At 38.8% G+C, this 26,418-nt stretch overlaps 1 protein-coding gene across 11 annotated transcripts in view; it reads left to right on the plus strand.

The window, feature by feature from the left end:
• The window catches only part of ZBTB20 (zinc finger and BTB domain containing 20), a 798,335-nt gene that overhangs the window by 670,175 nt on the left and 101,742 nt on the right, over positions 1 to 26,418 (plus strand). The window contains exon 1 of one of the 11 annotated variants that reach the window (XM_065875977.1): positions 12,223 to 12,456. The exons of the other annotated variants lie outside the window; for them this stretch is intronic. The gene's annotated coding sequence lies outside the window, so the exon portion shown is untranslated. Of the gene's footprint in view, positions 1 to 12,222; positions 12,457 to 26,418 lie in introns of those variants that run through there. 11 annotated transcript variants of the gene reach the window in all.

Below are 26,418 nucleotides of genomic sequence, written 5' to 3' on the forward strand. Positions count from 1 at the left end.
CTTTTGCCCTACCCAGATACATGGGGAGTTTCTTGCCTTTTGGGAAGTCTGAGGTCTTCTGCCAGCATTCAGTAGGTGTTCTGTAGGAGTTGTTCCACGTGTAGATGTATTTCTGATATATTTGTGGGGAGGAAGGTGATCTCCGCATTTTACTCTTCTGCCATCTTGAAGGTCGCTCTAGAGGTAGGCCTTTTAAAGATGAGTTCAATGATGAAGAAAGACTCCAGCTCTGAAATATGCCTCTTCACCATTAGTGATTTGACTGTTTTGACCATCTATCTCCACTTCTCTAGATCAGTCTTTACCTTTGGGCTCCATAACATCTGTTTTCACGATTCTCCTATTCATCTGAATGTTCCTTCTTGCCCCTTCATGCATTCTTCCTTCATCTGCCCACAAAATGTAAGTTTGCCTTTCTTTCTTCCCTCACTGCATTATTGAAGTGTGTGAGCAGTTTTAGCTTCATCCAGACATTTGGATCACCTCCCTGAAGATCTGAGTATCTAGTCCTAGCTTATAGTCTCAGGTACCACAGACATGATACCAGCTGCCAACTAGACAATCGCACCTGGATGTGCCACCAAGAGCATCTCAAACTCCTACTGCTGTCCTTTGAGTATGCTAGAAGCTAATCAAATCAACCCCAAATACAGTTCATGCCTTACTATCTCCATGCTTTTATTCATCCCATGCTGAACAGTTGGAACTTTTCCCACATTCCAAAGTCCATCTCAAACACTGCCGTCTTAGGGTAACTTTTTTCAGTGTCCATCATCAGATGATATTCCTCAAGCCACTGAACCTATGGAATTTTGTTAGCAACACTTTATGGTAATGGCTTTATTTTGCATTGTATTTTAGTTATGTGGTATTTGTTTTCTCCCATATTCTAAAAATTATGGTTATGGCTTCTTATTCTTCTTTGTAACTATTTTCTAGATCTTAGGTTCTAACAGAGTCTTTTACTCATAGCAGGTGCTCATTAAATATATATTGAATTAAATTGGGTTTATGTATCAATGGTCGTATGTGCGTTAGGGTTTGAAAGACCCAGAAAACCCACCTACCCAAAGTGTCTCCCCTACTTTCCAGGCCATAATATCTTGCTTTGGAGACTTGCTCTTCCACAAATGGGAATTTTCCACTAAGTTATCTCTTTTCATTCCCTAGAAAGTAAACTATTGACTGGTTAAGTTACTCTGCCTTCTAAGATCTACTCATTATATACTAAGAGGGAGCAAAGTCTTGAAAGAATAGGCAGAGGTCAGGTATGTTCTCTAGGTAGTAACACATAGGAAAATGTACCTGAGACAGGTAGGGTAATGGAGAGTAGCTTGGGCTGTATCACTTTCTAGCTGTATGCCTTACATTTCTTAGCTGCAAAATGGGATGATAATAATATTTTCTACCTGACCGAGATGTTATGAGACTAAGTAAATAGTACTAAACTGTAAAGAATAAATACTAAACAATAAAGTACTTAGAATAATATCTGGCATACTCTAAGTGCTAAGTATTAATATATATGGCATATATAGTATATATATAATCATATGTGTATTAAGCATATATGTATATACCTAATACATATACATTTAACAATTATTAGAATTGTAATTGTTATGTCACCCCATGAACCTGATGGCACATCCCAAAGAAACTCCTAGATAGCCAGAGACTTTCTGGGGATGGAGAGTGTAAAAGAAAATAGAACAGGCTTTGTCAGACAGACCAAGGTGTGACACACAGGCTGCCACCTGTCAACTCTGCGCCTTGGGGAAGTTACTTAACCTCTGGAAGCCTCAGCTTCTTCATCAACAAAACCAGAATGCCCACTTTTACATATACTTTGAGGGTTAAGTGAGTTTTTGTTCTCCCTAGTGATTTTAAGATTGGATCTGATTCTTTTGGTGATTCCTATCCTTTTTCTGAACTTCACAGTTGTTTTCTTGATAAATTAGATTCCAGACTTTTTGTTTTGAAGCAAACTTGAAAGAAATGGGTGGCACTGTTCAAAAGAAAAAATGGTGGCAGTACCAGCTAATAATTTCAACATATCAATAATTTAATGCAGTAGTGAAATGGTCACCAATTAATACGCACCAAGCCTGACAGACAACAAATAATTATAAAACTGTGGCTAAATCCTTAATCTAGAAAAAACTTACCAGTCAGAGCAGGTTTTGTTGTTGTTGTTGTTTTTAATGAAATATGTTCTATCTATGGAAATAATTAACTGTACTAATCCACAGGTTTTACAGTTGATCATTTTTTTTAAGTACAAGAATTTAGATTTTTACTGAAAACAGAAAGTCCTTGCCATGTAGTCCTATTAGAAAGGATTTTTGTTGCGGGGGGAGGGATGGGAGTGGAGGGGGGAAACAAAGGAGGGAAAGCAGTCTTGAAAATATCTACAAACTCCCAGATATTTGGATCTGAAAGAAAAAGAAGCTTGGAATGTACTTCTCACATTTAGTCCTGTAGTTGTAGTGCTGTGATGCGGCACTTAATGCTCTAGGGGACCTCGCAAGCGTTACAAATGCAACCAAAAGTCTCATAAAAACAAGCCTCTTAACAGTATGTGAGCTGGTCTGCAATGGCCTCAGGAAATCCCCCCAGCTATTCACGTCCTTTTTACCCACTACATTCTCTGACTCAAAGGGAAACCTCACTTCACCTCCTTGACCAGAATTGAGCAGACATTGATTTGGTTACCCAGTGCTTTACTTATTCATTTATTAGTCTTCATCATTTGTATTCCACTAGAACAAAAGAATATATCTCTGCTTTGCATTAATTTAAGTTTAAGGATGTGCAAATGCGGTTTTGTGAGAGAGTGCATATTTATGTTTATGTAATTTGTGTGTAGCTTGCTTTAATTTAAAATATTTGCCGTCAAAGCTGTAGTACATACTCACCATCACCTTCATTGTGCAGAATGATTCTGCTTGATACATTAGCTGAATTCCTAAAAATGTTGCATGTAAAGTGAGCTTTTTAGAAGAGAATCATGTTTTTCTATTTACTTCTACAATTAGTCAGGTTAAGTGTCACATGGGAAAAATAAGTGGCCCAATCCATAATTTAAAAAAAGAATTAAGAATTGCAACTTTCACCTCAGTGATAATGATGCCTTTATCTATGGCCACTTTATGTGGCTTAATTGCCACCAAGAAAAGCCAATAAGAATTGAATCCAATTAAAAAGCAGATATTTTGGAAGCAAATGCTATGTGTAAACCACTGTACTGGAGGCATTGGGAAATTCAGAGAAGTGTAAGTCAGGGTTTATTATAGTCTAGTTAAGGGTGCACAACAGAAAAGATGGGATTGTATACAACAGTGAAAGATTTAAATAACAGTTCTAGATATTTAGATATGTCCTTTGCACAATTACATTAATGATTTATATTAAAATATACCAGGTAATTTCCCTGCCATTGGAAGGACTCATTGATTGGGTACCACCTATTCTTAGAGCTACTGAGTGGCAACAGTGCATGGGCTCTTCATCTGAACTCGACTCATAGGTTAGTTTAAACAAAGTTTGGGCAATTCAAGCAATAATAATTTGCATCGTGGCAAGATACATGTTCCTGTCTTTTGAAATGTTGAACACCCAGTAGCTTTGCTACAGATTTTCCTTCAGGAATGCTTGTTGAACTAATAGACATTTCTAAGTAGGTGTTTGATGTTGAGCAACCAAGGAATGGCCTTTGAAGATATTTTCACTCCTCAATACCAGCTTTGGATGCTATGTAGCTTTTATTTTGAATCTGTTTTTACTTAGGGAATATTGGCCAGAACAGAACCATAATAAATTCTGCAACAGTGTCTATTTAATGTATAACTGATCATAATTGACCCAAAGATCATATAGGGATTTAAAGGAAATAACATCCTTAGTTACCACCTTAACTATAACCTGACAAAAAGATTAATGTAAGTTAAGGAGAAAACCATGGTGTTATATACAACTTAAATGCCTGAAAGTGTGCAGGCTACCATATGCAGCATTTCCATATATACCTTTACTCTTCTGTTGAAGTGTAAGTAATAACATCAATAGTGCCAAGCAAATGGGATCTTTAGCTTACAAAGCATTTAGAATATATCATTCCTTTTGATCCTCAACTTGTGATCTCAACAATTTGTGAGATTATTAAGTCACATATCCACATTTTACAAATGAAAAATCTATGAATTTAAAAGGGCAGATGACTTGCTTAAGGACACAGAGCTCTTAAAAGGTGCAGCTGCTTCCCGTGATGCACACGTTGTGACTGGCTCAGAGGAAGTAACAATCCAAGCAGAATCTTTTCCACACCACAACTGTCCTGCAAGGCACCAGGCACCAAAGAGTTGACAAAATGTGACATGTAGACTTTAATCTTGATAGGATGGAAGAGCCCTCAGGCCAAAAGGCATACCTACTATGATTTCATGCAAGAAGGAAAAGGGATGGTTATGTATCTTTTATAAGATATATTTTTCCCGCTTATACAGAGTCCTTGACAAATACTGTGAATTTTCATTACTAAGAAATTGGATAAAATCCTGATGGTTTTCCATGAAAATCATGGTTGTCTCTGAACTGGTTGTGTGAGAGTTTTTTCGGCTCCTTAAGAGATTGGACTTCAATATCTAAAAAAGTCTCAATCCTGATCTGGACAACCCTTCCCACCTACCAGGATTTATATCTTTTCCATTGAAAAATCTGTGAATATAATCAGTTGTCTTTGAGCTGGCTTCCTGGAGCTTCTTACTTACTTAAGAATATGGTATGGGGCTTCCCTGGTGGCGCAGTGGTTGAGAGTCCGCCTGCCGATGCAGGGGACACGGGTTCGTGCCCCAGTCCGGGAGGATCCCACATGCCGCGGAGCGGCGGGGCCCGGGAGCCATGGCCGCTGAGCCTGCGCGTCTGGAGCCTGTGCTCCACAACCGGAGAGGCCACAGCGGTGAGAGGCCCGTGTACCACAAAAAAAAAAAAAAAGAATATGGTATGGAAATGAAAGAGATCATGGACCGCTTTACTAAAACTGAGTGGCAGTGGGAATTTATAAAGAAGTATGACTCTGAATCTCACAAGCCACAGGCTTTCATTGGTGATATAGCATTCAAAACTGCCACTGCATTTTGTTACCTGATGAACAAATCAAAAAATTCAGCACCTGGTTCTGGAAGCTAAAAATGTCAGTGGGTCCTCCATACATTATCACATCATTTAAAAGTCTACAGACTTCCAGGCTTCATTTTTGGCTTGGAGAATTAGAACTGACGTTTGAGCTTCTTGAACTTTTTTTACTCTTATTTCTTCAGAGCCTCGGTTAATGTGAAATATCAAGGTGATATCCCCAACACCTTGGTCCCAGGACACTCGCAATCCAAATTGATGTTTCTTCCATAATAATAATGCTGCAGTTATAAAGTATATAGTGTTTTCATATTCATGATCTTATTATGTCCTATATTAGCCTTTTGCATAGACAGGGCAATGATAATAATACTAATAATAATACTAATACTACTAATAATATAATATTGTCATCCCCATTTTGTATGTGATGAGATGAACTAAGAACATGATCTAAGGTCATATAGTGGGCAAGCAACAGAACCACAATTAAATTACACCCAGATGGACAGGTGATATCACTCAGAGTCCAACATGTTTTTCACTTGCCAGATCTCACAGATTTGCCCTATGATTCTCAGCTAGACTTTAGAAGTATCTAAAGAGCTTATTAAAACAGAGGCACTCAGATAGTCACCTCTGAGTATCTGATTCAGTAGGCCTAGAGTAGGGTCCAAGAAGTTATTTTTCTAACAAGTTTCTAGACAATACTGATGCTGCCAAGAACCACTCTTTAGGAGCACTGTCCTCAGGTTGTATGCATATCTGAGTGGCAAAGTCCGAAGAAGAAAGTTTGTTTTGCATGATGTTGCCTTTTGCTGCTTCTTTTCTCCATTTCTGACCTCCACTAGGAAAAAGTAGAACAAATTTGGGGTGGGGGCTAGCAAGAGGGCACCTCACTGTTTAGAATAAGTTTCGATCTTCTTGCACTCAAGAATTACACGGCAAAACCCTTCAGTTTGCTTCTAACTAGAACCTACCGTTGACTGTGGTAGATTAACTTGGAGATGAATAGCAACCCACCAATGAAGAGCTGCTGTAAGACTGGACATAGGCAAGTGTGATTAGATGGATCCATAGGCAACTGATCCATTAATCAATAATCTTTACATATATTTCTCCATGTCAACTTAGGAGGAAGTCCTTAAGGGCAAGAAGGAGAGACCCATTCTTGACCTATCCTAGTCAATATTTTTCTGAAGACTAGTAAGAAATCTTGTATCACAAACTCAGTTTGAATCAACAAAGTAATATATCTGCTTTAAAAAAAAAAAAGCTAAGAAATATTTTAGCTGTGTTGTGAAATAATGTCCAGGTCAAGGTAGCTGATAGTAGGGCTGGTTCCTCTGGAAGCTTTAGGGAAGAATCCATTTCCTTGCCTTTTCTAGCTTCTGGAGACCATCTGCACTCCTTGGCTCATGACCCCTTCCACAAATAACTCCAACCTCTTGTTTCTGTCATCAAATCTCTTACTATTAGCTCTGACTCTCTGTCTCTCTCTTATAAAAACCCTTGTGATTACATTTAGATCACATCCACAAGACTCCTTTGCCATATAAGGCAACATTCGTAGGTTCTGGGGATTAGAGATATCTTTTTCCGGGTCATTATTCAGCCTACTACAGTTCCATCGTGGCATGTCTATCAGACTACACGTGGAACACAGAACCCCTTTCTCAGCACCAGAGTTTAAGAGCCCCTTTAATAAAATATGTCCAAAAGGAGGGTGGTCAGGACTATGAAAGGCAAGCGTGTGACAGCCATGTTGCCCACGGTGGCTGAGAAGGGCATGGGACCAAGAAACAGACAAACTGGGTTCCAGTACTTATCAGATAATATGTCTAAGCCACTCAGCTTTTCTCTGTAAACTGAAAGAACCAGAGAATCTCCTAAATACCACCTAGGGCTAAGATTCTGTGCTTTTATAAAATTTATCAAGCTGTTTCTAGATGACATTTAAATTTAAAACCAAGAGTTTGTTTACTATCTCTAATATTCAGTATAAATATTGTCCACTTTTCTTTTGAATTAAAAATTCACTTAAATTTTGAATTTAGAATGTGTTATCCAAGGACTTCTTGCTATAAAAATAGTGGTGAGGCTATAAAAATCTCTAGTATAAGTGCTTTTCCCTTGCTAATTCTTAAATATCCTACCCAATAATACTACTTTAGTCTAAGCATCAAATCACTAGTCTTCAGGCAATAAGTATACCCCTTTTACATATTGGAAACTCGAGGTACAGAGAAAATAAATTGCAATTGCATATGAAGACCTAAGAGAGTTAACAGTTGTTGCCTCCAGCTTTTCTGAGATATCATCTACCACCACGGCCAGATGTGATACCAGACAATGTGTTAAATACGCCGAGCAGAGTGTACAGACCTTGTCCCAAAGATGTCAGTCTCAAAGCATGAGAAACAAACTAGAGGACAGTCACTGAATGACTGCTGTCATTATTACAGGGGTCAAAGAAGTGGGAAAGGGCTCGGGTTTTATTTTATTTTTTTTAATTTAATTTAGCTTGTTCTTTGATAAGGGCATGGAAGTTGACCACTGATTCTCAAAAGAAAACAGGTCTAGTTTGATACAAATCTCTCTGCAGCATTAGAGTCATCCCACAAACACCAATTTCAAATGATGATTTACAGAGGGTCACGAAGAATAATTTGGAGGAAGTTTATAGGAAGGAAAGCTTTGAGAGCTGAACCAGAAAAGGTGCTTGAAAGTAAATCAAATTATGGCATACATTGAATTATGGCATTTATTAGTATGTGCAGAGTATGCATGGAATTTTGAACTAAAAGCTGAGGAAGCAAAGATCTAGACACTCTCATGCATAGTAAATAAATTAACCCTTTATTCTTTTCCTATCTATGCTCCTTACGTTTGGTGACTTGTTCATACAAATGTACACTGAAAAGGACTAATAAACCACGCTCTTCCATGGATGCACTTAACTATTTGTGCACATGACTAAAATGGATGCCTCTAGGAGATTTTCTTTGGTATCATGTAGACACAGTCAGTATTTCAAAGGTCAAGAATTCTTTGGGAAAAAGAGGTGGTCTGTGTGCGTTTATGACTGGCAAACTTTCCTAAGCTTATTAAATTGGGAACCCTTGTCCTTTTCCTCTTTATTTGAAGATTACTCTAGTAATATGTTTGGTGAAGAAAAATGCTGCTAAATAAGTCAGGGGCTAATAACCGGATTAATGACTACTCTGAAACCTATGAGTTCAATATACTATGCCATTCGGGACCTAGTCTTACTTTCTACTTTAAAAGATTGGTTTTCATTGCTGTTTTTTATGCTGGAAACTGCACAGTATAAGGAAATCAGCTTATCATGAGCAGGTCATCAGCTCTTGAAATATCTGCCCATGAGAAAAAAAAAATGATTGGAATCCTGTCACCAAGGAAATGGTTTAAAAATCTGTTTATTTCAATGCCAAACAAAAATCTCATCTAGTTATCTTTATTTTGCAATAACTTTAATTCTTTTGCCCATTCATTCATTTATTACATGGCTACTATATACTAATCATTTAGAAAAAAAGAACACCCTAGATGATTATACAAACCTTAAATATAACTATATGTTTGTGTGTGTTCCTATGCTTTTTTAAAGAGCACATTTATGACAGGAAGTGAAGAATGGCATAGTCAGGAAAAAATTAAAGAGACACGATGTAATTATCTGAACTGGAATTAAGCCAATTAATAACCCATGTGCTAACACTACCCTCAGAGTGCTGAAAATGCCATCAGATATTTAAATGCCCTGGGTGGTCATAGCCAGCGATCTTCACCTCATCCATTTTCAGCACCGTCCAGGGACGTGGCTGACCCTGGCTTCTGAGGAAGGGCTGCCACCTGAAGTGAGCTACAGAGGAGGTACAGATTGTATAGTCCTAGCACAATATTCTCTCAGGTGATCGTGAATGGATTTGCACTTATTTTGTAATGAAATCGAAACACTGGTGTTTTATGCATTTGCTCATTTATTCAACACATATTTACTGAATACCTACCGTGTGCCAGCCCAGCATTATGGCTAAGAATGCAGGCTTTAAAGTCAGATTGCCTGTGTTTCATCTCTGGCTCCACACTTACTAGCTGTGTGCTCTTGAACAAGTCACCTAAGTCTTCTATGCCTTGATTTTCTTTTCTATGAAGTGAGGATTTGTGGTACCTAATTCATAGGGTTGTTGTGGCACTAAAGTATGATGAAAAATGTTAAGTACTTAGCAGAGTGCTCATCACAAATCAAGTGCTCAGTGATATCTTGGTTATTATTATTATTAGCCAGGAAATATACCAAGGTCTGGAAACGAAGAGCTCAAACACCCCTCAGATAATCCCTGAAGTTTAGATTCCAGAATTTAGGGCTTTTAAACTTTACCCTTTCCAGCAGAAGTCTGTATTAGACTTCTGGATCTGTATTAGATCCTTGCTTTGTTATGTGCATTCATGTCTTAAACCTGCATGCTTTGAACATAATACACACAGCACATCCAGAGTATGCAGTTTTGTTTATTCACACCCTCATTTTCTGCCTTCCTCAATAAAAGCTCAATAAAAGCTACCATGTAATGACCAGCCCCGGATTCTATCTGTGTTAGCTCATGTCATCCTTAAAATAACCTTATGGGATGGATATTACCACCTTTTACAGACAGGGAAACTGAGACTGTGAGAGCAGCTGTGACTTACACACTTTTACAAAGGTCTGTTTGACTCCAAAACTCATTCCCCTTTCACGCAGGTCACCTAGAACGCATTCACTAAGGACTGCACTTCTCTGCCTTGGGTTCTTGCCTATCAGGTGCTTGGAGATCTGCAGGAGGACCTACCAATGTCAAAATCACTGATTCCTCCTCCCCCTAAATTGATTGACTGTGGACCGTATGTTTTAGACATGTCACAACAGCCATTGTTAAAGAGGTTGTCATGCAAATAAGCTAAATTACTCTGGCCATGACTTCTCTCTGATTACTTGCCTTTGAGTGGGCTCCCAGGTGCCTGACATTTCTTTCAGTTTTCTTCTGTCACCCTAAGTAGCAACATCGTTGCTGAAGCATGACTGAGAGTTTTCACTTTTATATACACCATGATTCTTGTTTTAGGACAAGAGACTTAATCTCTCCAGTAACATCTGATAGAACTGTTCTCTTCTTAAGCACCCCTTTCCCCCTCAAAAAAAATTTACCTTCAATTATCTGCTGTAAGAGGAAGATCCTTACTGAATATGATCATATATGTCCAAAAAAGATACCATCAAATACATAGGCAGATAATACAGTTTCCCCCTTTCTATTTTAGTAGCTCGTTTCAAATGAAATATATAGGAAAAGTTGCCTATAGCTAATCTTTCAGGTAGAAAATCTCATCAGTGATTGAAAATGACACTGTAAACTGAAAGATTCAATCTCTTTCACCTACAGTGTGCCTACATTTTAAAAATGAGTTGTATGAAAGAACACATCTTTTTACATTGTGATGTATAGCGGATGATATTCACAAAGAGAATTGCAAACTCTGGGAGAGGCCTTTGTAGATCGATCAACTGGCCTTCACTAGCTTGGAATGTGGCACCAGCTAGCTATACCTTGCTGAGACTGGGCCTGTACAATTCAATATTTTTCTGCTTTTCTCTGAGAATGAATTAAGCACTTAAATCCCTACCCCTAGAATTCAAAATGAACCCCCCAAAATTTCCACTTAGCTATTTAGACATTTTTAAGAATTAGAGGTCTGTGCACTGGCTGTATAGGTGGAAGAATCTTATTATTATGAAGACAAGGGTGATTTCCATACCTGTTGGGCCAGAATCTTTAAAGAAAGCTGGAAGTTGGCTGGTATGATGGAAACAGCACTGGTGGAGCCCTGGGTTCCAATGTCGACAGTGCTGTTGCCTTTATGATTTATTAGCCTGAGTCTCTGGCCCTCAGTTTCCTCATCTGCTAAATTAGGGCGTTGGAGAGATTGATCTCTGTGGCTTTTCCCGGCTCTGGTATTCTCTGGGTCTGCGAATCGCCTTCAGTGTCTGCCATAGTCTGCCTTGCCAGCTCTGTTTGTCACAAAGATTAATCCATTTTAACTGTACCTTGGAGTGCTCCCGAGAGAGAAGGACGGATGGATTGTTTTGCACCTATTATTGCATCAGAACTTTTGCCTTTTTAGACGAGATCGTGCAGTGCCTAAAATCTGTCTGCCTGTCTGCCCACTGACTTTGTGCTGATCTCTTGCCACGGTTCCTCTTCTTCCAGCATCCATCTCCCTCCAAGATCTAGACTCGGCATCCGACTGTACCTGTCTTGTTCTCTGCAGCATCTGTCTGCTACACTCCTAGACCATCGTTAATAAACTTTCACACATTACACACAGACCCTAATATGCTGGCACCTGCACATAAATATCTACGTTGATAAAACTAGGGTAGAAAACTCCATTTTTTAAAAAGACCTCTATCTAGTGCCATTTACATTTGCACTTTTTGTTTAGTTGTAAGTTTTAATAGTTCCCCCTTTGAGGATTTGTCAGTAGGAGCAGTATTGCTTATCAGAACACACCAACAGTCTTTTTGTAATATTCGCTTTTCCCCTTTGGTTCAGCCGAGCCTGCTGACAGATCATTCAAATTCAATTGTTTTATGTCTAAGCCGAACAGCTAATTAAAGTAGGGATGATTAACCTGACTGGCAGTGTCGCTCTCCCTCTCGCGCTCTCTCTCTCCCTCTCCCTTTCTCTCTCTCCCTCCCTCCTGTTCCAATCAGTCTTTTTCTCACACTCTCTCTCTCTCCTTCCGTGTCTCTCTCCCTCTGTCTCTCTCCCCCTCTCTCTCTCTCTCTCTCCCCCACCTCTTCCTCTCGGTCTCTCCCTCCCTCGGTTGGTCTCTCTCTCTCTCTCTCTCTCTCTCTCTCTCTCTCTGTCTCTTGCTCTACTGTTTTTTTTTTTCCTCTCTCTCTCTCCTAAACGTGGTCTGCTTGCTGATGGCAGAATGGCACTCGGAGATTTGTGCATTGTGTCTGGTTTCCTACGGGCAGGCTGACCCAGTGCCTCCAGGGACTTATCAATAGACCACTCAGAAGAGACACAGACAGGAGAGAGGAGGAGGGGTGGGGGGAGAGAGAGAGAATCAATATCAAGAATAGAAGGAGCTCCGAAGCCATTTTTTTTTTAAAGAAGTATCGGGACTTGGGAGAGGGTGACAAAGAAGGTTTTTCAAAGAGGCAGTGGAGGAGGTTCTAATAAATTTGGAAGGAAACAGTTCCCTGTCTTGGGAAAAGGAGAACTCCTGACTGATTAGCATTCACACCAGGTATGAGATGTTCGCTACCCCTTATCACTGTGTCGCAACCGAGATGGAAAAGCCTTTTTTTTTTTTTTTTTTTTTAAGAGACCTAGGGAGCATGTATTTCGCTGTGTTTGTTGTTGGGGAGTAAGGGGGTGGCGTGAGATCTGTGGGCATTTGTGTATGGGAGCAGAAAGAATGGAAGCAGTACAACGGGGGGTGGGAAAGAGTATGGACTATGTTACTGTCTTCCCTGTCTTTGTGCACCCCTGGGGGGTTACCCAAGTTCATTTCTAGCAGGTGGATTTAGACGGGAGTTACTTAACGCTTGACCGCCAGTTTTGAAAAAAAAGAAAAAGAAAAAAAAAAACGCTGCTTCCTATGTCTATTAAAGGAAGCTCCAATTTCTCTCTCTCTCTCTCTCTCTCTCTCTCTCTCTCTCTTCCTCTCTCTCTCTCTCTCTCTTCCTCTCTCTCTCTCTCTCTCTCTCTCTGCCCCCCCATCTCTCTTCCCCTCTCTCCCTCTCTCTTCTTTTTTTCCTCTTCTAACCAGACAGCGGGAGGGTTCCTGGCTCCCAGCCAGCCCAAAAGCCTCTAAGTGTTTTGCACTTGTTTCAGGGAGTAGCTGCCCGGGGATTTTTCAGCATTTTCACTAGAGAACAAAGAGTTCTTTACAAAGGGAAGGGGTGGGGGGGGGGGCAGTGAGCTTAATGTCTGATATATGTTTTTCTATTTTTATTAGTTTTTCGCCTAAAAAGAGAGAGACAGGAACAGAACATTCACTCTATAAAGACACAAAGACATTCAAAAGAAATCCAGTTATCTTTTCTCCCCATCACCCCAATATATATACATAAAAAAGGAAAAGGAAAAAGACTAATTAAGTTGGATATGTTGCTCTTTTCTCGTCTTTTAATCTTTCTAAATCCAACTGTTCTATGCTCACTCTATGCTATTTTTTTTCTACTCACAATAAAAGTTGTTCAGGATTCATCCTCTGCTGTCATCTCTTTACCCATTCTGGGTCCCTAAAATCCTGTGCAGGAGAGAACAAGACTCCACAAAATAATCAATTTAGTGGCAAGAACGTCTTCTACTTTTGCCACTTAGGTAAAAAGTTAATTATGGGATTTGGGTTCCCAAAATACCAATGGGGTACATTAGTTCATTCGGTCTCACAAGTTTTTGCATCCGTTTAATAGGTACCGCTTGTGTCACTTGTCAGTTATTAAGAAAAGATACTAAGGGAACAGATATTTGTATTTTATTTTTGTTTCTATTTAATGACGTAAATTACAAAACCCCCAGAGAGATTACTGCCCCATCCGTGATACACTAGTTCAAGCGAAATATAGTCTAGACAGAGATTTTTCTACGATTCTGATTGCCACGTAGCTTTGCGTGTTCTCCATTTGATTTTTTGCCTATGCATGTATATTTTCACCATGAATTTGTGTTTGTAGCAAACATTCCAGAATGCTTATCATTTTCAAATTAATGCTCCAACAAAAGAAGAAAGAAATCATGTGAACTGTCTGTGCAAGACGTGTAAACAATTCCACCTTTTACATATGCTGTACATTTATATCTTTATACTGACATCCTTGAATTATAAACTCAAGGAAATGTTTTCTTTCTAAAAGTTCTCCTCCTAATGCATTTATATTTCAATTGTTATTTGGAAATCTCTTTAAGATACTTAATAGACACAAAACTGAACTGGGGGAAAATTCACAAGCACCACAAAAATTCTTAAATATACATTATGTACAGTACCTAACTACAGATAACTATTTTACTAAGTGGAAATCAGCTACAACAGTTATTTCAAGATTCAGAAACTCTTTTCTTCTTTTTTTTTTTTTTTTTTCATTCACTGAAAGTATAATCTGTTCCTGTCCCTGGGGTGGGAAACTGTAGGGAAAATATATACATTTTTCCATATTTTTAGAATACATTTAAGTAACTGCTTCTTAAGGGTGTAATACATATCAGGGCAGAGGGTGGTGTCTAGTCAATAAGCCCTTCTGGCTGGGAGGTGTGAGCGCCTTATGTTTGAAGTAACTTGATAACAAGGAGTCTTTTCGGGAAATCTTACTGTGTATGTGTTGCCTCAGTAATGACCCACCAGAGAAAAAACAAGAGCTAGGTGGCCAGTGTTTGCGCTTGAAGTCGCTGAAAGACATTAGAATTAGGGGAACTTTTGGCGAATCCAAATTTTTCTAGGGTAACTCACTTCTTACCGTTATGTGTTTTCCTCAGGAAAATTCTTATATTGCCTTGAGACTTTTCTGTATTTTTGTAGAGATTTTTAATGCTCTTAAGAGTGCTTAAGGAGAAAAAGATCTTTAAAAAGAAAGTCATCAAAATAAGAGAAAAGAAACTCGGTCTTGAAAAAGTTTTATATTGAAGGCAAGAGCTTTTTTTTTTCCCCCTTTTGGCTTGTTTCTGATTTTTTTTTTCCCCTTGAACTCTTTTGTTGCTGTGGGCTGTTGTGTTTGCATTTTTGTTTTTTGTTTTGTTTTCTGCTTGTGCTTTTTTTTGTTGTTGTTGTTGTTCTATTTTTAACGTAACCAAGGGGGTCTATGAAAGAGACAGAGGGGCTACTGGAAGAGGCTGTTACTGAAAGCTGCACTAGCCCTTCTTGATCCCAACTCAGGCAGCTCCTATCAGCCAGTTGTGCCGCCAGGAGTACAGTGAAAGGTGATAGCTGTCATTCTGGGATTCTTCGTGCATCTGACCTGAGAGTAACACATTCACAGTCGAGGAGAAAAGGGAAAAAAAATAGAGGAGGAGGAAAGAAAAGCTCTTTGAGCTGGAATACACTGGCCCTTTCTTCCTGTAGGCAATCCGCTCCAGTTCTTGGCGACGTGTCCTGCACTATCAGATATCATATGACTTTTTATTTAGATTCCTTTTCGGAGAATGGCCTGTTAGGACTCTGTTTGTTTTCTTTTATTTAATTTCCTTCTCCGCTCACCCGCTAGTTTTGTGTATCTGTGTGTGCGAGAGAGTGTGTGTGTGCGCATGCATATGTGTGTGCAGTTTTTATCTTTGTTTTTGTTCTGTTGATCTGATGCTTTCTTTAAGGACAAAGCTTTAATTATTTCAGTGTACTGGTTTAATCATTTGCCAAAAAGAAACCTCATTCTAGGCTTTTGGGGGGTCCATTTTTAGACATGTCCATTAACACATGAGGCTGGAAATCCTAAATGCTTGCTGGTCGGCCCTTGGCCCATTCCCTCACCTTAATTTCACCCTCCCCCTCATCAGCATGCACAGTAGTATAAGTTAGGAAACACCTGTGCTGAGTTGAGAGGGAAATAAAAGTAGAAGCAACTTCTTCAAATCTGCACTCCTAGTTTCACTTTAATAAACTTTTTTTTAATCACTGATTTTTTTTTTTTTTTTTTTTCTGGCACCCTCTGCTGAGCTTGAAAGCATCAGAGATACTGAACGATGTGTCTGTGGAGCTTTTGTGAGGCCAGCTGAGCACCCCTGGAAAGTAGAGCAGGGGCTGAAAGTCATTCAGTGACTTAAGAATTAAGTGAGAGATTTGAATAAGATCTGTGAGATCTGTGGGCCGGGCAGGGTTTGGTGATAGATGGTAAAATGGAATACTTAGGGTTACTCAAGGAGGAGAAAAAATTTCCAGTCAGGGTAACACAGGCATTCCTGCTGCAATTAGGGCCTTAAAAACTGTATTTAAGCCAATTTTTATTTTGTGTAACTCAAAATTTAACTAATAGATATGTGATTGCCTTCCTCTCCATGGCTGCTATGTAAAACAGAGGAATTATACTGACATTATTCCTGGGTTTCTCCTAAATTTTTGAGGTATTTCTTTTTCAGTTTTCAAGAGTTCAGATTTTAGTTAGCAAAAGAAAAACATAACTTCTCTAGGTATGCAAATAGTTTCCTATGCATTATTCTTATCAACGCATAACCTATCTGTACATAACGTAATATATCCTATTTGTATCAGGATTTTTTTTGTATAGTAACAAGCAAGACTGCCTTGAAGGTACAGATGACCATTACATTCTTTAAACTTATAGTTTTTAGTTCCTTGTTACTCTCCCCAAAATTATTTTTTACAGACCTTAAATATCTACTGCCTTATCTTAGCCCAAGGTGAATTTTGTTGAAACTTAGAGGGAATTTTATTCCACCTCTTAATTTAAGAGTATCCAGAAGGGAAGAGGGAACTATTTTTCGTTCAACAAAAATTTTAGAAGCCTTTTTTTTCCCCAGCAGAAAACTCCAAAACAGCTTTGTCTCAGAACGTTAAACTTGGCATGGATCAGAAATGTGAGTTTTGCTTTGTTTGAGGAAATTTGTTTTTGAAACAACAATGTTATAAATATTTTTAAATTGCCTGCTGAGCATGCGCTGTGTCTGACTTTATTCATAGTTTTAAACACACACCAAAGTGCAGTCTTCTGAATGGCCACAGGTAAGGCTGTTGATTTGTAGGATCTTTCTCAGAGCCACCTTCAGTGAGTCTACTCAGTTTTCCAGAAGGGAAAAGGGCGAGAGCTGAGTTTAAACCTGGATTCCCTTCTAAAAACCATAGAGCAAAAGTAGATTCCCCCATTAAGGCTTGCACATTATACTTAGGGTAAGTACTATTCAACTTTCCTTTCTTATGGGAGTCGCCTGCCTTAACTTTTCGGCTTACTACTAGCAGAGTAAAATAAGAAAAAAATTGAACTCAATGAGGTATTTGACTGAAGTAGAAAATTTGCAGATTTTTAAGGGCATTTATTGTGCATAAATTTGGGGATCCGAGAATTTGCCAGTGAAAAGATAGCAGCTCTGTGCTTACAGAGCAAAGATGTGCTAGTCTGAACATGCCTGATCTCATCTGGAACCGAAAGCTAAATCTAGGTGGGCCTGTAATAATACCAGAAAAAGAACACATGTATCTTTTGTGCAACCTTATTTTTTAAAAAAAAAAACAACAGGCTTCCAAAGGGAATGACAAAGAAGTAGGTTCTCCTCTTGCTGAATAAGTAGTCATACTTTGCTCCAGGAGATATAATATATTTCCAGTTGTTTTGGGTTGTTTTGTTTCATTTTGTTGTTGTCATCCCTGTGGAAGTATATTCTTTCCTGTCGGTGACTGTTAACACTTTACATTTTTCAGAATGCTTTATCTCCATTAACTCCATTTGATGTTTCCTCACTTGGTTACCTTTTTCAAGTCTGCGATGACCCTCTCAGGCTTTGCAATTCTTATCGATTCTTGCCAGAATATATTTATTCATTAGCTGTTTGTTATAGTTATGGTGGAGATGATCTCATTTTTCAGGCCTTTATAATTATCCAAACAAATTTCATTTTGAGGTGAAATTTCTCATAGCTTTTCTTGACTCAGAACTGAACTTGTCTTGCAGAGGCTTGAAGAAAAGCCAACTAGCCGTTTTCTGAGAACTAAATATTCTAAGAAATGCAAATGAAATTTTTTACAAAATACATATTGTGCATCTATGCAATGCTTTTACTAATTTTTTTTTCTTTCCATGATTTAAAATAGAACTTGAAAATTAAATGTTATTTTTAAAAAAGAAAAAAACGTGCCAGGTTAATGCTGATACTTTAAATGCCCAATTTAAAATAATTCAAAGTTTTTATTTCTATGCAACATATCACCTTTCAATGTCAGTCAGTAATCCTTTGTGCAAATATACATATATATATACACATGCACACACATACAGAGACACAGCTTCACTTTACGTTTATATTAATTCTAGTTTTGCATGAAAGAGGATTAGCCTTAATGCAAACTTTTATTAATTTATTATATTTTATTATTTTTCTGTAATTTAAAAATCCAATTATTGCCTCCCTCCGATTATTTTATATACATATATATTTATTAATGTCTTTTTGTATTCTAATAATTTATCTCAACTTATAAAGTATTTTTATAAGTCTTACATACTCCTGAATTTTATGCAGCTGTATTAACATTCAGGTTTATTCCGATACGATTTGCTTTGTTCCGTATCTGTTACTGTGTTAAACAAGTTTTTTTACTTTCCCAATCTAGAAAGGCTATGGCTATTTTTTCTGTATATTATTTCTATATGTCTTCAGTATTCTGAAGAAGAAAACTTTTTAACCTCATGATCCCCTGGAAAGCTTTCAAACAAGTAGGAGAAGTAATCTTTACCTTGCTACTCCCATGTCTGGTCTGTTTGCTCTCACTATACCACGCCCCGCCACCAGCAACCCTGAAAACACAACAGTAATAAACATGATATGATAACTTTTCTGATCATAGAACCAGGAAATACCAGAGAAAATTGTGGCATATGTAGGAAAATGCCAAGTGCTTCTCCAGTAAGATCAGCTGTTTTTGTACTTTTTTTTCTCTCCTGAATTTTGTTTGTGACTTTTTTGGCTTGCTGAAGCATATCCCCATAATCTTATGAAGCCACAGCAAATTCCCAGTGCCACAACAGCACTGTGCAGCTGGGGAGAGCCCAGAAGAGCTGATCCTGGGTGGCTGCAGACTTCCCGAGCAATGATGTAAGGCGGGAGGAGTAAGTAGGCTACTCTTCCCTTTGCTTCTTACCTGGGCTGCCAACTGGTCAGGTAGAACGATTTTTTTCTGTTGCTTTCCCTTCAGCTATTTGGGGCTTTTCCTTCAATTACCAATGGATTTCTACCTTTTTCCAAGGATGATTTATCCAGCAAAGCATCCCATTTTTCTTTCATATTGAAACATGGAAAGCTTTGGAGACTGGGAAGGGCAAAGGAAAGGGGCTCAGGGTAACTGGGAAATATTCAAAATGGCATCAGACTCAAAGCTGTTTGGGGGTCTGTAACTTTTCCGTTCTCCCCAGAGCCTCTACGAGGTTGAAAGTAGTGAATGGGATAACTATAGGGTACAAACTGTGATCTAACTAATTCAGTAGATGGAGCTCTTCCCCCTAAGTCTGTATTTAAATTAACGTCCCACTCTGGTTTGTGGGGCTCTCTGTTTCAAGGTGTGTCATTACCACACATATAAACTCAAGGGCCTAGATTGCTAGGAAAGCGATTTCCTGACACTTTTCAAAAAAGGATGCAGCACTCCGCTTTGAAACACAAAACAGCACAGGGGAGAAGGAAGGATGGGGTGGGAAATGAAGTTTACATATCTAAATTTCTCCCTATGTTTGTTGATATTCTCAAGTGTGAAGTTAACTCCTAACACTATAGAAGTGATTATTACTGTAAATGTAGAAAAATGTATGGAACATACAGGATTTGGTCTGTGTTTGTTGCAAATCTTCCAGGCTATCTGAACTGTGCAGATCTCCTCTCATTTGATTCTGCAAAGGAATTTTAATACTGTAATGTAATTGTTTCATCCAATTAGTCTAGAGAACCTGGCTGAAATGTGACAAATTCTAAATTGTGACGGTGCAGAGGAGGGCAAAGCAGCTGTGTTAGGAAGGTGCCTTTATGGAAGCCAAAATATTTTCAGCAATAACTGAAAATAGATCTCCAGTATCTGCTTTAATATGGAAAGAGCTACTTGTTTATTTCCGCTTAAATTAATTGAAATGAATAATTGTCATAAAATTTGCATCAGTGTTACAGTATTCTCAGTACCAAAAGGATAAAGTTCGATCATGTCCTTGCCTGGTACCAGAAGAGAAAATATAGATATTCTGTAGTAAATTATCTTTCTTAGTGGAATGTCTTCTCCCAGATTGGAGATATTACTGAATATCTCTTGTTAAATCTTGATAAGATCATTTGGCCAAAGTAGAACTGGGCTTGGCTTTAGTACCAAAAGAAATAGCATTTTTAAGGGACTTGGATTTCCTTTGCATACCACGTGTCTGAGTCCGATACAGTCCAGAAAAACAGAGAGGATGAGATGAAATTATTCCTAAGCAGCCGCTGTAGGCCAAACACTGAAACAGTGCCAACCTGGACCAATCAGGCCAGCTTCTCAGAAGATGCATGCTTTTGTCGAACACTTACATGAAGAGAAAGAGGGAGGAAGCCCTTGAAATTGCATTCGTATGAATGATTCTTCACTAATTTCAATAAAGTCCATGGCAATAGATGCAATGATTTTTATTTTTTTGTAAAGAAGAAAATGTCAGTTTTCTTGTCCAGCTAAGGATCTCTGGATGCTGTACTCTGACATCTTTTGAACAAAACTATCCTTTTGAATTTAAGCAAGTAAAAAACTTCTCACAGAGAGCAAAGAGTAAAACTGATGGAAACTCAAAATCAATTCCAAACCCATTTCTGGCATGATGAGAATAACATTTGTGCTGTGTTTAAAGCAGTTTAAAACAAGAAAATGATAAAATGATCAATATACTTAAAGCCAAAAATAACCAGGAGAGAACAATCTGTAATCCATTCCAAGACCTGAAACCCTACACTTTTGATTGAACATGAAAATAAACGAATATATCTTTTATAAGGTGGCATTGTAAGCCTTATAATATAAAGAAATGATGAGATGCCAAGCTTTCAACTCTATTTAAGCTATGTTTTCAGAGTTTAGCCAAACAAAAATTTCTAGACTTAAACTATTGTAAATTTATTTATTTCTACATACCCGGACCATAGAAAGAGCAAAAGTTGAGGAATATATAGAATGCCACAATGGACTACATTGCCACTTCACAGTCTATGTACGTTCTTTATTTATTTGAAAAAAAAAATTAAAACTACAGCAAAAAGAATATTTTTTAAATTTATTTATTTTATTTTTTATTTTTGGCTGTGTTGGGTCTTCGTTGCTGCACACGGGCTTTCTCTAGTTGCAGCGAGCAGGGGCTACTCTTCGATGTGGTGCATGGGCTTCTTATTGTAGTGGCTTCTCTTGTTGCGGAGCACGAGCTCTAGGCATGTGGGCTTCAGTAGTTGTGGCGCGTGGGCTTCAGTAGTTGTGGCGTGCAGGCTCAAGAGCGCAGGCTTAGTAGTTGTGGCTCACGGGCTTAGTTGCTCCGCGGCATGTGGGATCTTCCCGGACCAGGGCTTGAACCCGTGTCCCCTGCATCGGCAGGCGGATTCTTAACCACTGCGCCACCAGGGAGGCGCAAAAAGAATATTTTAGACTATATCTGAAAGTGAATTAGTCACTGTGGAACGGACTTGAATATTTCTTTAAAAATACCTTGACTCTTGGGCTTCTCTGGTGGCGCAGTGGTTGAGAGTCCGCCTGCCGATGCAGGGGACACGGGTTAGTGCCCTGGTCCGGGGAGATCCCACATGCCGCGGAGCGGCTGGGCCCCTGAGCCATGGTTGCTGGGCCTGCGCGTCCGGAGCCTGTGCTCTGCAATGCGAGAGGCCACAACAGCGAGAGTCCCGCGTACCGCAAAAAAAAAAAAAAACTTAACTCTTGACTAATTTATTAAATTCAACACACACATAAATATAAATCACGCATATTTTATCCTTATTGCTTTACTAGATTGAAAGACTAAGTTGACATCAATACATTTTGAAACTATGGATTCAAGGTCAGTGAAATGCCACTGTCCAAGTTTACAAAAACCTCTCTAGACTTAAGATTTTGCCCCAATGAACGACTTTCTACCAACCTTTCCAGAGTCATTCGACTGGCTAGTTATTTATTGATCAGATAAAATAACATTGTCCTTCTGGATGAAGAAATCCTGGCTGAAAAATTAAAATGACAACAAATTGCAAAAGCACATTTAATTTCATTGACCTAAGGTGCAGTAGGAATGATGATAATTCTAATGAGCACTGTGACGAATGTAACTACAAAGAAGCATGTGTGATTACATCCGGAAGAGTGACCTCAGTGGGCAAGGTCAGAAGGGTGAGACACAGGAGCCATGACAGAGCGGAGGCTAATGATGAAAATTATTGGAGATGCTTAAAGCTTGTAGCTGGCTGCAAAACTAACAGATACCAAAAGAAAGAGTCCATGAATTTTAAAAGTAGATAGAAAGGCAATACTTTTCCTTATAGGATATAATCGAGTGTAGAATTCACTTTTGCAGAGAATTACAACAACCTCCTGAGCTTTGGCTGTCCAGTGTGGTAATAGTTGTAAAGAGCTGTTATGCTCACCTGCTTAAAGATTCATATAAGTGTAATTGTTATAGCAACTTGTTATGCTATTGTTTGAAGTTGAAAAGCTCTGCTTTAAGTGTCGACAAAGCAAATGTCAGCATCACAGAATCATAATCATGGCATCTTAGAGCTTGAAAGAGCCTTAGATATCTCAATAAAGGTGAGTGGGTTACCAAACTCTCCAGAAAGGAATACTGAATATCTGGTGCAGGACCATGTAGAATTTTTCAAAATATGTATTTTATATATTGTGACTTACATTTGGAAAACACTATTTAATAGAAAAGCTTAAAAAACAGAGAAACTAAAGCTCCACAATTCATCTTGACTAGTGGTGCTATACATTGAATTCTGTGAACCAGGGGTTCTAAATAGAGAAGAATAGAAACTTTTCAGTAAAGCACAAAATTTTATTTTCACCAAAGGGACAGGGTGTTTAACAGAAGAAGAAATGCTATTTGGGCTAACACCACGCTAATAGGAAAATGTAAATGGAAAAGTGATCAAACTTTCTCAAGATGAGGAAGGCAAATTGTACGAGAACTCAAGCTTTCTAGCTTCTGCTCTACACCACAAGCCTGACCCCTAAAACAAATTTTATATAAATAAAAAGTGGATGATATTCCAGAAGTAATTGAGGAAGAAAGCAGAGTAAGCAGGCCCTTAGCGTTCCTATTTCTATACCAATAACCCTACCTTACATGGGGTAGGGGGCAAATATGTGTGGTAAGGATAAGGCATTCTGGGGAATGAAAGAAAATGCACCCACATTGACACTCCGTGGACGCGCTCTGCTGTTAACGTTGCTTCCCTCATGCAGCCCTCACATCCCTTCCAAGGTAACCTTGTATCTCATTTCTCTTCTTCCCTCTATCCCCACCAAAAGAAAAAGAAAAAGAAAGAAAAGAAAAAATTTTTTGAGAAATTGTAGTCAGAAAATCCTTTAGAAAGAAGTCCTTCTCCTTAGAAATCTTCCTGTACAAATCAATGTATCTAACTGTTGTATCAGAATGTGAGTTCTAATCAGAGGGTACTGAGTTAATAAGTTTAAACACATTTTAACAGGGTTCCTCCTTGTCTCCTAAGTGCACCCTACATTTCCACACCCCTGTTCTTTTCACCTGGTGCTTCCAAGTAGAGACAAATTCTGCCTTCTCTATTTCTACAGTACTCTATCTTTTAATGGCTTTAGTCATATTCACTCTTATAGATTAGCCATTTGTATGTTTATTTGTAATGTAAGGAACAGGTCTATGTAATCTGGGCAGTGCCCTTAATTTCACTGGGCCTCAATTTCCACATCTATAAGTAGGAAAATGATAACTACCTTGCTGGGATATTGTAAGAATTCCTGCAATGGAGTATATAGAGTGCTTAGTACCATGACCAGCGCATGATCATCTCTCAGTATCATTGTTGTTGTTTCTACTACTACTATTATTAATATTCCCTTTCCCCTAGTCCTTCCCCAACAGTATTCTTTTCGAGATCATAGATTGATCTTATTGAGTTCAAAATCTCTTCAAGCAACAAACACAATGACTTTTACATAATAGGAGCTGAATAAAAATATATTGAATCTTTTTTGTGCAAGTCCATAGGCCCCATTACTTCCTTACAAAGATCCTTCGGTTCTTTCCTGGAAGTTTAGAATAGTCAGCCCTGGCCAACCTATGGACGCCATAAACGATATCAGTATTGCTCACTGTAGACTGTCGGTGCCGCCTGCCTTCCCTTTCAGGTTTCACACAAGCCCCCCAATCACATAGGATTGCTCTTTGCAGCATCCCCAGAAGTGTCAGCTTATCGTTCTGTTTCATGTGATTAATGAGCTGGTTATACCTCTGTCTGCAGCCTGAACTAGAAACTTTCACTTTGGAGAGCAGGTCAAGATACCGAATTTAATTTTAGTTGCATCTGTTATAAGCCAATTGTGTATTCGTTACATTTATAAATTCCCTCTCCAGCCATATATTTTCATGGCTGTTGAAAGCTCCTGAATCTGTGTTGAATGCCCTTAGATTTTACTTTGGGGACCAGAAAATGAGGCAGTGAGACATTTTTGAGAGCTAGCTGTCATCTTTGGCATTTCTTCCTTTTAGTGTCTAATCTGGTCTGTTTGAAGAAGGGGGCAAGTATATAATTTTTTATCTAACTTGAATGTGGTATGGTAATTCTGTATCAATGAGGTCTAGGGTCAATACAGTTCATCTACACATTTCTGTTTTCCTGGCATGCAACCCCATTCTGTGGAAATGAGAAACTTCTAAAAACTGGAAATGATAAAATAGCTTGAGGCATGTCAGGGTAGAGATATAGCATTAAATACTTCAAGTCAGCTGTAGGCAGGATGGCATGCAAGGTGGACTCGAGGTGTATATGGATCTTACTGGTTCTTCAGGGTTACAGTGAATAGTGAGAAAATAAAAGGGGGTAAATCACATGGCCATAGCTGAGGAGAAGCTGACCGTAGGGTGTGCTTAAATCAGGAAGTATGCTGCATCTTAATCAGCCAGAAGTTCCATTTATTTGAAAGCGAGCTGGTATTTGTGAGGGGAACAAGGTCACATTTAGTAGAACTGGTAATTCAATAAAGGGTTCTGACTTTGCCAGAGTAATTGTGTTGGCATCAAGAGAAGAAAGTTTTGCAGATTTCTCTGTGTGCACTTGCCATTACTGGTGTTCCTGGTGGGTGGCTGAATCATCCTGATGGCATTCAACAGGAACCAGCTGCTGAGAATATTAAAATGCAAGCATTTATTCCTCTAGAGAGACAGTAGCATCTGCAAAGTTTTCCTATCTTGATAGTACAGATAATCCCAGGGAGCACACTCTAGTAGTTTTAACTCTCTATTCATTTATACATTTTCTTTTATCATTATCGTCAGTATCTCAAGTTCTAACAGGAGAGAAGAATGCCTGAATCCACACCAGGTTGTAGAGACAGATAGGAAGCACTTAGCCAAGGACATGGGATTGCCTCTTGCGCTTTACCTTGAATTATGATCCTCAAGAGGAGAAGCTGGCATTTTTCTCCCTTGGCTTGCCTTCACAGCAAAGGGCCACCATACTTTGAGTCTTCAGAGCTCCACCACCAGCAGGAAGAGAAGGCCTTGAACTTCCTCACCCTCAATACAGACTTCTTTGGAGCTTTCCTTTTTACTTGTAAAACTTGTGAATTTCTTGCTTTCCTTGTGTGATTTGTTGTTGTCTTGTTTTGTTGAGCTAGCATCGACAGTTGGGGGAAAGGGCGGTACAGAAGGGAGGTTTGGACTCCGTAATCTACTAGGTCTTTTCCATCTCTAATATTTATGAATAATGTATTGAACTGATGGAAAAAATGTTGAATATGTTCGTTATGACTTATATTCACCGGTGTGTTGCCTAGAATATAAAAGAGCAAAGCAGTTGCAGCATAGCTAGTTCCTTACAATAAATGTGCTGGTACGACAGAGCTCTGTATCCTTTCCTATTCTACTATGTTTCGTCCCCAGACACACACTCTACGTGTCTGAGTGGCAACTGCAGACTGGATACTGGATGGGATGACAGCCAGCCCAAGTTCTGTAGGGAACCGGGACGTTCCTCGTAGAGTCTAGGTCCTAAACAGCAGCAGCTTTCTTGAAGGTCCTGACTAAGCAGTCTTCTTCAAGGGAAATCGCTGAAGCCAGTTTCACATCACAGATGCTGCTCAGGTGCTGTTATGCTGCAGGGGTTACAGTTCTTACCATCAGAAAAGAAACTTATTTTGTCCCTTCATTTTAAAAAAATCGGTGTGGATAACTAATTTCTTGGCAACATTAGGTTCTAATATAGAGGAGTAAGAGTGGCAGATATTTCAGAATTAACTGTTATTTATCTTCAAAATTTATTATGTTTTTCTCTACCGCTTTTCTTTCACAATTGTGTTTTGTTTAGG

The sequence above is a fragment of the Phocoena phocoena genome, chromosome 4 (genome assembly GCF_963924675.1).
Source record: "Phocoena phocoena chromosome 4, mPhoPho1.1, whole genome shotgun sequence".
Lineage (NCBI taxonomy): Eukaryota > Metazoa > Chordata > Mammalia > Artiodactyla > Phocoenidae > Phocoena > Phocoena phocoena.